At 47.0% G+C, this 12,544-nt stretch overlaps 1 long non-coding RNA gene across 1 annotated transcript in view; it reads left to right on the forward strand.

Annotated features, from left to right (window-relative positions):
- Nucleotides 1-3,367, forward strand: part of LOC116541772 — a 10,159-nt gene extending 6,792 nt beyond the window's left edge. The window contains exon 3 of the long non-coding RNA XR_004264942.1: nucleotides 3,102-3,367. This is a non-coding gene — a long non-coding RNA (uncharacterized LOC116541772). The remainder of the gene's footprint in view (nucleotides 1-3,101) is intronic.
- Nucleotides 3,368-12,544: the final 9,177 nt, after the last annotated feature.

Here is a 12,544-nt window from a genome sequence, read left to right on the forward strand (position 1 = left end):
AAAAAAAAAAAAAAAAAAAAAAAAACACACAAACACTGATGGGTTCATGAAGATTGACAACCTAGCATCAAGCAGAACAAGAGTTAATCATATGGACTGAACTGACACAGCACTAAAATTGTTATAATTATTATTTGAGATGGAGTCTCACTCTGTTGCCCAGGCTGGAGTGCAGTGGTGCTATCTTGGCTCACTGCAACCTCTGCCCCCTGGGTTGGAGCAATTCTCCTGCCTCAGTTTCCCAAGTAGCTGGGATTACAGGTGTGTGTGCCACCATGCCTGACTAATTTCTGTATTTTTAGTAGAGAGGGGGTTTTGCCATGTTGGCCAGGCTGGTCTTGAACTCCTGACCTTAGATGATCCACCTACCTTGGACTCCCAGGGTGTTGGGATTACAGGCGTGAGCCACTGTGCCCAGCCTGAAATAATTTTTTTTATGACTCTGTTTGAAGCATTGTTGATTTTTTTTTTCTTCTTTTGAGATGGAGTCTCACTCTGTCATCCAGGCTGGACTGCAATAATGTGGTCTCGGCTGACTGCAGCCTCTGCCTCCTGGGTTCAAGTGATTCTCCTGCCTCAGCCTCTGGAGTAGCTGAGATTACTGGTGTGCACCACCACACCTGGCTAATTTTTGTATTTTTAGTAGAGATGGGGTTTTGCTATGTTGACCAGGCTGGTCTGGTACTCCTGACCTCATGATCTGCCCGTCTTGGCCTCCCAAAGTGTTGGGATTACGGGTGTGAGCCACAGCACCTGGCCTGTTGATTCTTTTTGTGGTTTGGTTTCCAGAGTCAAGAAAACATTTTTTCTCTTAAGCTGTTATAGCTTATAGCAATTGGGTAAATTATACTTTTGTGAGCAAAATGGAAACATTTACCTTTCTTTTTACCTGATTTCTCCAAATTCAGGAACTATTTGTGAGTTTTTCCTGTTTTGTGGCAATATAGTTATTTTCATAAATTCAAGAAGCATCTGTTTTCTGGCTGGGTGTAGGGGCTCATGCCTGTAATACTAGCACTTTGGGAGGCTGAGATTGGAAGATTGCTTGAGCATGGGAGTTTAAGACCAGCCTGGGCAACATAGTGAGACCCCATCTATATTTTTTTTAAATTAAAAAAAAAAAAAAAAAAAAAAAGGCCAGGTGTGGTGGCCCATGCCAGTAATCCCAACACTTTGGGAGGCCAAGGTGGGTGGATCACCAGAGGTCAGGGGTTCGAGACCAGCCTGGCCAACATGGTAAAACCCCATCTCTACTAAAAAATATAAAAATTAGCTGGGTGCAGTGGCAGGCATCTGTAATCCCAGCTACCCAGGAGGCTGAGGCAGGAGAATCTCTTGAACCTGGGAGATGAAGGTTGCAGTGAGCCGAGATTGCTGCGCCATTGCACTCTAGCCTGGGAGTCAGAGCAAGACTTCATATCAAAAAAAAAAAAAACCCATGTTCTTCCTTAGCAGGACACAATTGGAGACACTGGTTATTTTACAAATGCTTTGACCAGATATGATTAGACTGCTTTGAAGAATTGAGATTGCTTTATAAAGCCAATAAAAAGCCCCTTGGAAAGACTGGCCTGGTACCTGTATACATGGTTCCCTTACAAAGTTCCTGCCCTTGCAGTAAGTAAAAAATGTTACTTTGCTGGGTGCAGTGGCTCACGCCTGTGATCCCAGCACTTTGGGAGGCCAAGGCAGGCGGATCATGAGATCAGGAGTTCGAGAACAGCCTGGCCAAAATAGTGAAACCCGGTCTCTACTAAAAATACAAAAAATTAGCCAGGCCTGGTGGTGGGCACAGGAACCACAAGATATGTTGGAACCTGAAAGAGGAATTCACCCAGTTCATACTGGTATTACACATACTTGTAATACCAGGTATGGCAAATACTTGGGTTGGCTTCCTAGACTCAAGATGCCTTTAAAAGTCTAATTTGAGGCTGGACACAGTGGCTCACGCCTGTAATCCTAGCACTTTGGGAGTGTGAGGTGGGCGGATCACGAGGTCAGGAGTTTGACACCAGCCTGGGCAACACAGTGAAACCCTGTCTCTACTAAAATACAAAAAATTAGCCAGCCATGGTGGCGGACACCTGTAATCCCAGCTAATCAGGAGGCTATGACAGGAGAATCACTTGAACCTAGGAGGTGGAGATTTCAGTGAGCCACTGCACTCCAGCCTGAGCGACAGAGCAAGACTCTGTCTCAAAAAAAAAAAAAGTCTAATCTGAGATTCCTTTTTTAAAAAAAATTTATTTATTATACTTTAAGTTCTGGGGTACATGTGTAGATTATGCAGGTTTGTTACATAGGTATACACGTGCCATGGTGGTGGTTTGCTGCATCCATTTCCCCATCATCTACATTAGGTATTTCTCCTAATGCTTCCTCCCCAATCCCCCCACCCCCTGCTATTCCTCCCCTAGCACCCCGCTCCTCAGACCCCGGTGTGTGATGCTCCCCTCCCTGTGTCCATGTGTTCTCATTGTTCAACACCCACTTGTGAGTGAGAACATGCAGTGTTTGGTTTTTCTATTCTTGTGTCAGTTTGCTGAGAATGATGGTGGTTTCCAGTTTCATCCATGTCCCTGCAAAGGAAATGAACCCATCCTTTTTATGGGTGCATAGTATTCCATGGTGTATATGTGCCACATTTTCTTTATCCAGTCTATCATTGATGGGCATTTGGGTTGGTTCCAAGTCTTTGCTATTGTGAACAGTGCCACAATAAACTGAGATTCCTTATGAAAAAGTTCTGGCAAAGCCAACTTTAAAAGATCCTGTATGGCCAGTCACTATTCTTACTGGACTTTATGCAAATAATAAGGCCAATTATAATAATAAGACTAAAACTTATTTTGCAAATCTGTTGGTCTTACTATGATTTATCTTGTAGAAAAGGGGGACTGGAGGGAGAAAAATTGTGTTTTAGAAGAAAACTATAGTACACCTGTTATTGGATTCTGGACTGACTGTTGTTTTTGAGTTATCATTTGCCTATAGTTTGGACTGAATCCTGCATTCTTTCCTAGCTCCAAGTCTCTAAACTAATACTTTCAAATTTTTCTCCCATTTTTCTGATTTAAAATCATTGGAAATTAAAACAGCTTTTCCTGAAGCCCTGCAACTGAAGCTAGAGGACTTAAAAACTTAAGGAGAAATCGTCACAGGAACTTATAGATAAACAGCCTTTGTTCCTGTTGATATATGGACTACTTAGAAAGTTCACTTGAACACCCTGTTAGAACTATGATCCAGGAAAATCTGTCAGATTGCCATTTCAATCTGAAGATGCTCCAGATGCTTCGGATTGAGGCAAGCTGGAAAAGCTAGTCTACGGATGATTCCAGATATTCACCTTTTTTTTTTTTTTCCTTTTGTTTCCATAGAATTGTCTCTTGTTAAAGATCTGTTTGTGTGAATTATATACAAAGTCCCAGCCCATCTGCAGTGCCACAGCTTGGAATGGGACACAGCTGTTTAACTGAGTTGATCTAGTCTCAGGACTAAGAGACTGATTCAAGAAAATACAGCATGATACATCTATATTTTTTTTAGAGACAGGGTCTCACTCAGTTACCCAGGAAGTGGTACGATCACAGCTCTCTGCAGCCTTGACCTCCCGGGCCCAGGTCATCCTTCTGCATCAGCCTCCCAAGTAGGTGGGACCACAGGCACATACTACCATGCCTGGCCAATTTTTTTATTTTTTGTAGCAATAGGGTCTCCTTGCATTGACCAGGCTGGTCTGAACACCTGGGCTCAAGTGATCCTCCTGCTTCAGCCTCCCAAAGTGCTGAGATCACAGCTATAAACCACGGTGCCCTGCCGGGATGACATTTAAATGTGTCCTTTTCTGCTTATCCCAATTTCTTTTTCCCCACCTTTGCCTATCTGTCATCTAACAATCTGTAACTCAAATCTCTTCAAAGCCATGAACTTTCCTTTTCCTATGGGAAACTTTCTGAAAGTAAAGTCTCAGAGTGGGGACTGAAGAAAACCAAAATATTTTGCCCCAAAATGTATTTCCATGACCAGGCTCCATGGCTTACACCTGTAATCCCAGCACTCTGGGAGGCCATGGTGGGCAGATCACCTGAGGTCAGGAGTTCAAGACCATCCTGGTCAACACGATGAGACCCCACCTCTACCAAAAATACAAAAATTAGCCAGGCATGGTGGTGCACACTTGTAATCCCAGCTACGCAGGAGGCTGAGGCAGGAGAATCGCTTGAACCCAGGAGGCAGAAGTTGCAGTGAGCTGAGATTGCGCCATTGCACTCCAGCCTGGGCAACACAGTGCGACCCTGCCTCAAAACAAACAAAGTATTTCCTTGACATGGCTGAAGACAGTTACTCAGAAGGACTGGAAATAGAATAGCTAAAAAGCTGTCTTTTGTGGGGGAGATTTGCATCTGTAGCGAGAATCTACACTGATGAGGCTGGGCCTTCTCTGAGGCCTCCCCTTGCCTGATGTAGAAGAGTAACAGAGTCTGACACCTTTAAAGGTCTGAAGGGAACATTCATCTATTCTCTCTGAGGGCTGCTACCTGTGAGGTTTCATCTATAGAACAAGGCCACCTTTGCCAGCCAGGCCTCCTCTCCTCTCCCTCCTGTAACTGGTCTTGCCATTGTAACCTGATTTTCCACCATAACCTGTTTATGGCCATGCTTTGAGTCCCCGTTCTTTCTTTAACCTCAAGATGGTATATAAGCTTCTGAATCCCATTGGGAGGTTGGGGTCATCACTCTGGTTCTCACTGTGTGTATGAATAAATCTGTATGCCTTTTGTCTTATTAATCTGGCTTTTGTCAGTTGATTTTCTGTGAATCTTTATAGAGCAGAGGGGAAGTTTTCTTTTGGCCTCTACAGTCTCCAGTTTGTCAAATGGAAATGCCAAACGCCCATCTGAATGTTGACCAAAAAGAAATTTTGCTGAGGCAAAATTAACATAAGTAGAGAGTTTATTTGGGCCAAGCTTGAGGACTGCAACCTGGGAGCAGAGATTCAAGTTGCCCTGAATATACATCCTGATTGGCAACAGTTACAGTAGTTTTTCAAAGGAAAAGAGGTGGCTAGGTGTAGTGGCTCACGCCTGTAATCCCAGCACTTTGGGAGGCCGAGGAAGCTGATCACTTGAGGTCAGGAGTTCAAGACCAGCCTGGCCAACATGGCAAAACCCTGTCTCTACTAAGAATACAAAAATTAGCCAGGCCTGGTTGCTTGTATCTGTAATCTCAGCTACTTGGGAGGGTGAGGCTGGAGGATTGCTTGAACCTGGGAGGTGGAGGTTGCCGTGAGCCAAGACTGTGCCATTGCACTCCAGCGTGGACGACAGAGTGAGACTCTGTCTCAAAAACAAAAACAGGCTGGGCACAGTGGCTCACAGCTGTAATCCCAGCACTTTGGGAGGCCAGGGCGGGTGGGTCACGAGGTCAAGAGATTGAGACAATCCTGGCCAACATGGTGAAACCCCGTCTCTACTAAAAAATACAAAAAATCAGCTGGGCATGGTAGTGCACGCCTGTAGTCCCAGCTACTCGGGAGGCTGAGGCAGGAGAATTGTTTGAACCCAGGAGGCGGAGGTTGCAGTGAGCAGAGACCGCACCACTGCACTCCAGCCAGGCACCTGGTGACAGAGTGAGACTCTGTCTCAAAACAAACAAACAAAAAACAAAAACAGATAACATTGGCTATACATTATTCTTTTCTTTTTTTTTTTTTGAGACAGTCTCATTCTGTTGCCCAGGCTGGAGTGTTCACTGTACCCTCCACCTCAAGCAATTCTTGTGCCTCCTCAGTAGCTGGGATTACAGGCATGAGCTACTGCACTTGGCCTACATTGTTCTTTTGTGTCACACATTCCAAGAACATGGAGATAATGGGTGATGCAGCTGGTCTGGAACAAAGTGTCCTGAAACAATTGTCTCCAGCCGTGTTTGCAGAAGTACGGGATGACTGAGGCCCCACACTTATCTCACTCAGCTGCACATCCCGAATAGTTCAGCCTCTGCTGTGAGCTACCTCTTTTCTCATCAGTGTGAGAGCGAGCCCCAGAGGGGGCTTCAGTGGGTATTTTATTGTGTGTGGCTGTGGGCCCCGAGGTTAGTGTAGTAACTGGGCCCTGCCAGGGCATCCCCTCTCCATAGTCCCTGCCCCGCACAGTTCTTCCCAGGACATCTCCCTCAGGGTGGTTCCCCCTAGTGTTATAGAAAAGGGGTCCCAATCCAGACCCCAAGAAAGGGTTCTTGGATCTTGCGGCGCAAGAATGAATTCAGGGCAAGTCTGCAGTGCAGAGTGAAAGCAAGTTTATTAAGAAAGTAAAGTGGGTCAGGTGCCGTGGCTCATGCCTATAATCCTAGCACTTTGGGAAGTTGAGGCAGGTGGATCACCTGAGGTCGGCAGTTTGAGACCAGCCTAACATGGAAAAACCCCATCTCTACTAAAAATACAAAATTAGATGGGCGTGGTGGCACATGCCTGTAATTCCAGCTACTGTGGAGACTGAGGCAGGAGAATCACTTGAACCCGGGAGGTGGAGGTTGTAGTGAGCAGAGATCATGCCATTGCACTCCAACTTGGGCAACAAGAGTAAAACTCCGTCTCAACAAAAAAAGGAAAGTGAGGTGGTGAAAGGACAGCTGCTGATAAACAGGGTAGGACATTCCCAAAAGTAAGAGGAGGAACGGGACCACCCTAGGTACAATGCTTGTAAATGTGGGGAGATGTGCTCTGCTACAAGGGTTTGTGATAAAGGATTACTTTTCTTAATTACTATATTTTGCAGGAATCGATGTTATATCCTTAAAGCAAAATTAGGAATGCCTTTGTTCTGAAGTCTGGGTCTGTTTAGGAAACATGATTAATTTGTTCCCTTAGCCGTAAATATCTTTTTTTTTTTTTTTTTTGAGATGAAGTTTCACTCTTGTTACCCAGGCTGGAGTGTAAAAGCACGATCTCAGCTCACGGCAACCTCTGCCTCCTGGGTTCAAGCAATTCTCCTGCCTCAGCCTCCTGAGTAGCTGGGACTACAGGCGCGTGCCACCATGCCCAGCTAATTTTTGTATTTTTAGTAGAGACGGGGTTTCACCATGTTGACCAGGATGGTCTCGATCTCTTGACCTCGAGCAAGTCTCAGCCTCATTTTCTTAGCCCGCACTCAAAATGGAGTCACTCTGGTTGGAACACCTCTGACACTAGGGTGGTTCCCAGGACATCTCCCTCAGAGTGGCTCCTCCTAGGGTGGTTCCCCAGGGCAGCTCCTTGACCTTGGGTTTCCCCACAAGCTCAGGTTGCCCCTCGGGGACACGTGGCCTCAGGAGGAGCAGGACCTGGTTTCCTGATGGGGAGCACTTCCCTGGTCACTGATCCTGGAGCCAGTGGGAAGGTGGACAGGGCCCTGGAAGGGCCTCTGGGGACCGGGGTGATGGTTCAGGACTCGAATTCCACGGAGACCCAGCTGTGTGTGGCATTTATCTGAGGAAATATGAAAGCTCCAAAACAGGAGGCCATGTGGGAGCAAAGTTTGAAGGGCAGGGACTCCCAGGGGTGGGAAGAGGATGGGCCTGAGGCTGCCGCTGACCTCGTGGGGAGCAGGAGGGGCCAGTCTGTTGCCAGCGAGCCCCTGGATGTCACATTCCAGTGTGGTTTCTGCGCCTGTGCATGGCGGGGCTGGGGGGCGGGGGTGTGCTGCTGGCACTTCCATCTGGAGCCAGAATAGAAAGCTGCTTGGTGGCCCAGAAATCTTTGAACCTGTAATTGGAGCTATCACAGCTGGTCGGCGCTGTGAATTGGAGTTTAAAAGGAAACAATCAAAAGCACTTTCTTCTCTTTCAACTGCAAGCTGGGAACTACCCCGGGACGTGCCTGTTCTTCCAGAGAAGAGCCTGCTTAGGGTTGTAGTGTGATGCAAATGGCGGCACCTTCCCCCTGGTTCTGGAGGCCGCTCAGGTGTGTGCCCACGTGACAGCTGCCTCAGCACAGCCCTGACCTCCCAGCCTGGAGGATGGCAGGCGTGTGCTGCCAGCTATGTTTGTTCAAAGCCAAGCTCTGCAGGCCATCCTGCCTTTTGGAGATGTGAGCTCCTTTTCTGCATTGACAGAGCCCCAATTGGAGGCAGCCTGCTGGGGTTCGGGAAGTGGCTCTGGAAGCCTGGGGCATTGCTAATTTGGGACTAACGCCCACAGTCAGGAGAGGGCCTTGAAATGAGGGGCATGGGTCTTGTCTTTCTGCACCTTGGACGAGGAACGGAAGAAGCCTCTGCGTGGGGAAGGCAGGGAGTTGAGCTGCTTCAGCAGGAACTCGTGGCCTGAGTGGAGGAATTCTGCAGCAGTTCATGAGAGCTGCCGACAAGGGGATCCACTGTGGGTCCCCTGTGTAGCCTTCACCTTTCTCACCCCTGTGGGTCTGCTCCATCCTCATCCCTTCGATAACCACCCTGAAGCCCTGTGGTTGGTCCCAGCTGGGCAGATACATGACCTGGCCGGGGAGGTGGCAGGTACCACCTGGGAGGTTCTTGTGGAACCCACTGGAAGGGAGAGGAAGCAGGAGGTTCCCAGAAAGGGGGGCACAGTCTTGAGCATCTGAGAGAGGCATCCACTGCCCACAAGAACTGTGGCAGCTGTGAGGTGGCTGCCGTGTGGCACTGAAAGCTCCTCTGCTTGAGCAGACTGAAGCTCCTAAACCTTCTCCAAGGCCCATCTGTGCACTTCCTGGTAAAATCCAGTTTTAGCAAGGACCTGCCACCCTCAATACCTGATCACCCTTTATGTAACCACCCAGTGGGTTCCCTTTGCCCGCTGCCTGCACAGAGCCGATTTATCAAGACAGAGGAATTGCAATAGAGAAAGAGTAATCATGCAGAGCTGGCTGTATGGGAGACCAGAGTTTTATTACTCAAATCAGTCTCCCTGAGCATGCGGGGAGCAGAGTTTTTAAGGATAATGTGGTGAGTGGGGGAAGCCAGTCAATTGAGAGTGCTGATTGGTTGAGTCGGAGATGAAATCTGGGAAGTTGAAGCTGTCCTCTTGTGCTGAGTCAGTTCCTGGGTGGGGGCCACAAGATCAGATGAGGCAGGTTATGGATCTGGGTGGTGCTGGGTGATCCATCAAGTGCACGGTCTGCAAAATATCTCAAGCGCTGTTCTTAGAGCAGTTTAGGGAGGGTCAGAATCTTGTAGCCTCCAGCTGCATGACTCTTACACCATAATTTCTAATCTTGTGACTAATTTGTTAGTCTTGTAAAGGCAGACTAGTCTCCTAAGTTCTTACCAAAGTTAGTTCAGCATATGCCCAGGAAGGAACAAGGACAGCTTAAAGGTTAGAAGCAAGATGGATTTGGTTAGGTTAGATCTTCACTGCCTCAGTCATAATTTTGCAAAGGCGGTTTCCATCTTACCTGGTCAGGTTCCTCACCCTCCACCACCTGCCAGGTGGTGTTGGTCACCCTGTCCTGTGCTCAGAAGAATCCTGTTAGGTGGGTTTAACCAGAATCCCCTTCACACCTGATGTTTTCCCTTAGTACAGTCACATCCCCTGCCCCCACCCTGCTCCTTGGCTATAAACTCCTGCCTACCCAGGTTGTATCTCGGGTTGAGTCCAGTCTCTCTCCCCGCTGCAGAGTCCCCTTCCAGTGGTCTCTATACCTATGGCAATGGACCTGAATGAAGTGTGCCTGACTGTGCTGTAACACGTGTCATTGCGTCACTTTTCCCTCTGATGTACTGCCCTTTAGCCCTCTGCCCCGGCTGGTTGAGGCCTCCTCCAGCTTCTGGCCACTGAGCTTGCTGTTTCCCCAACCCGGAATCCTGCTCCCTTGACTCCTTCAGGCCACCACTGAAGGAGCCTGGCCCCCAAGCTCTGCCTTCCATTCTTGTGCCCAGGCATGACCTTGTGAAAGGAAAATAAATCTCGGGGCTCCAAAATCATTAAGCTAAAGGGAAGAGTCAAGCTGGGAACTGCCCAGGGCAAACCTGCCTCCCATTCTATTCAAAGTCACCCCTCTGCTTACTGAGATAGATGCATAGCTGATTGCCTTCTTTGGAGAGGCTAATCAGAAACTCAAAAGAATGCAACCATGTGTCTCTTATCTATCTATGACCTGGAAGTCCCCTCCCTGCTTCGAGTTGTCCTGCCTTTCTGGACAGAACCAATGTTTATCTTACATACGTTGATTGATTTTTCGTGTTTCCCTACAAGGTGTAAAACGAAACTGTGCTCTGACCACCTTGGGCACATGTCGTCAGGACCTCTGAGGCTGTGTCACAGGTACGTGTCCTCAACCTTGGCAAAATAAACTTTCTAAATTAACTGAGACGGGTCTCAGATATTCGGGGTTCACATTTTGGTAACCACAGAGGGATTGTGAGTGGAGATTCCCCTGATCTTTGACAAATCTCCTATCAGTGCTTGGTATCAGCATGAGCTAACTTTATGGCTCAAACCAACAGGACAATTTGCTGAGGTCTGGGAGCACCCCCTCCAGAGAATTCCTGATCTTACAAAATTTGGTTAAGATCTAAAGTTTATATGCTGTACAACCTCCCCCACCCCCCCCCCACCCCCCGCTTTTTTTGGAGTTTTTCTTGCTTCCAACAGAAAGGCAAGATTCCCTGCTTCCATGATGATGAAAAGCAGCGACTCCTTTAGGGAGTTTGAGCTTGCTCCCGGCAGGGAAGATGAGTTCGAGGTTTTTCCTGTTTCTAGGATGGTAGAGAGCCGTCTTCAGCCTGAAACCCGTCCCTAGATAAGTAACCGAATTGGGATTTTGTCTTGGCTAATGTTTAACCATCAGCTGGTCTTAGTTTCTCCTTACTATTAGACCCCTCAGTGATCATATTGTTGGGGTTTTTGTTACTGTTGTTTGTTCTGGTCTTTCTCCCATCAGATTTCACCAACCCAACCTGACTTAGTCAAATCTGAATGAGAGTTCCAAATTATGGATAACAGAGCCTGTCTAATTTGGGTAAAATTCCTTGCAGCTGCAAAAGAGGAAAAAACAAAAAACAAAAAACACAACAACAAAGACAAGAAAACAAAAAAAAAAACACCACAAAACACCATGCCCTTGGTTTCTGTGTTTGCTTCCTGCTTTAAAGAAACAAATGTTCTTTCGTTTGCTTTTCTTTCACCCTGTACCTACTTCCCCACTTTGCCATCTGCAGTACCAAAGAATCTAGAGAAGGAGTCTAATGATTTGAACCCCTGTAAAGAATTCAGAACAAAGGCACCACTTGCGTCTTTTGGGGTGTTCCGTTGTCTTGTCATAGGCAGGCAGATTCTTCTTAGGTCTAAAGCTCTGTCTTCCTGTATTGCATGACCTGATGTTTTTGGCTTTGGGGTACCAGGGATGACCTTGTACTGTGAGAGGATTTGACCTTGGCATGTGTAATTGTGGACAGCAGCTACAAAGTTAGGGGTGGCTGAGCACAGTTTACAGGAAGTAGTCATGGCTGTTTTTTTTTTTCTCCTAGGAAGCTGTTGTTTAATGATCTTAATTCTAGCTTGGAGATGTATCCTAAGGGGCCTTCTCTATTGCTTTTTCTCCCAAAATTAATCTTGATTTTGCTTGTCTATGTGCGTTTCAGTGTGAAACTGAACTGTTGTTCCCATAGGTAGATGAGAGATTAAGTTTTCTCAACTCGGAAGAGAAAGGGCATTTTGCACCTCCCAGCCAAAAGGTGCCCCTGGGTGACTGGGGGCCACATGGGAGTGTCTGGGAGATTGACCCCCATGATGTGCATTGTCCTACAGGGAAATCACCAACAAAAATTAATTTTAAAAAAGGCTCTCCAGGAAACACATATAAAGCCTGATTACCCCGTGTTTTGTGCCCTCTCAGAGGTCATAGATCTCTGAAGAGAGAAACTGAGACACATAAGAGGGTGGAAACGACTCAGTGGTGACACACTGTGGAGTCCTGCCTGCAAGCAGCACACATTGATTTGCCACAGAAAAACCCTAGGCCATAGCTCAGTTCCTCCTTTTAAGAAAAAAAGTGTGGGCTGGGTGCAGTGGCTGATGCCTGTAATCTCAGCAGTTTGGGAGACTGAGGTGGGTGGGACACTTGAGGTCAGGAGTTTGAGGCCAGCTTGGACAACATGTGAAACCCTGTCTCTACAAAAACAAAACAAAACAAAAACAAATAAAAAATGCAAACAAAAATTAGCTGGGTATGGTGATGCATGCCTGTAGTCTTAGCTGCTTAGGAGGTTGAGGCAGAAGAATCATTTGAACCTGGGAGGCAGAGGTCACACTGAGCTGAGATCGTGCCACTGCACTCCAGTCTGGGTCACAGAGTGAGACTCTATCTCAAAAACAAAAAAAAGTGGAAAACGATCTAAGAATGAGGAGAGAACAAGGAGAACAACCCCCTTTTGAGCACTCCCCCTTTTGGCACTACTTGCCAGAGTTTATATAAAATGGAAGAAATAATGTCTTTGTGCACATTTACATTAAGGGAAAAGAGCTCTAAGTTTGCCCTGCAAACTGTTGAGTTCCTAGGTCCTCTTTTTCTCTACTTTCTTTTCTGCCCACTTTAAAGCTGCTGTTA

This window comes from Sapajus apella, unplaced genomic scaffold (genome assembly GCF_009761245.1).
Source record: "Sapajus apella isolate SASKATOON/1434 unplaced genomic scaffold, GSC_monkey_1.0 scaffold156, whole genome shotgun sequence".
In the NCBI taxonomy this organism is placed as follows: domain Eukaryota; kingdom Metazoa; phylum Chordata; class Mammalia; order Primates; family Cebidae; genus Sapajus; species Sapajus apella.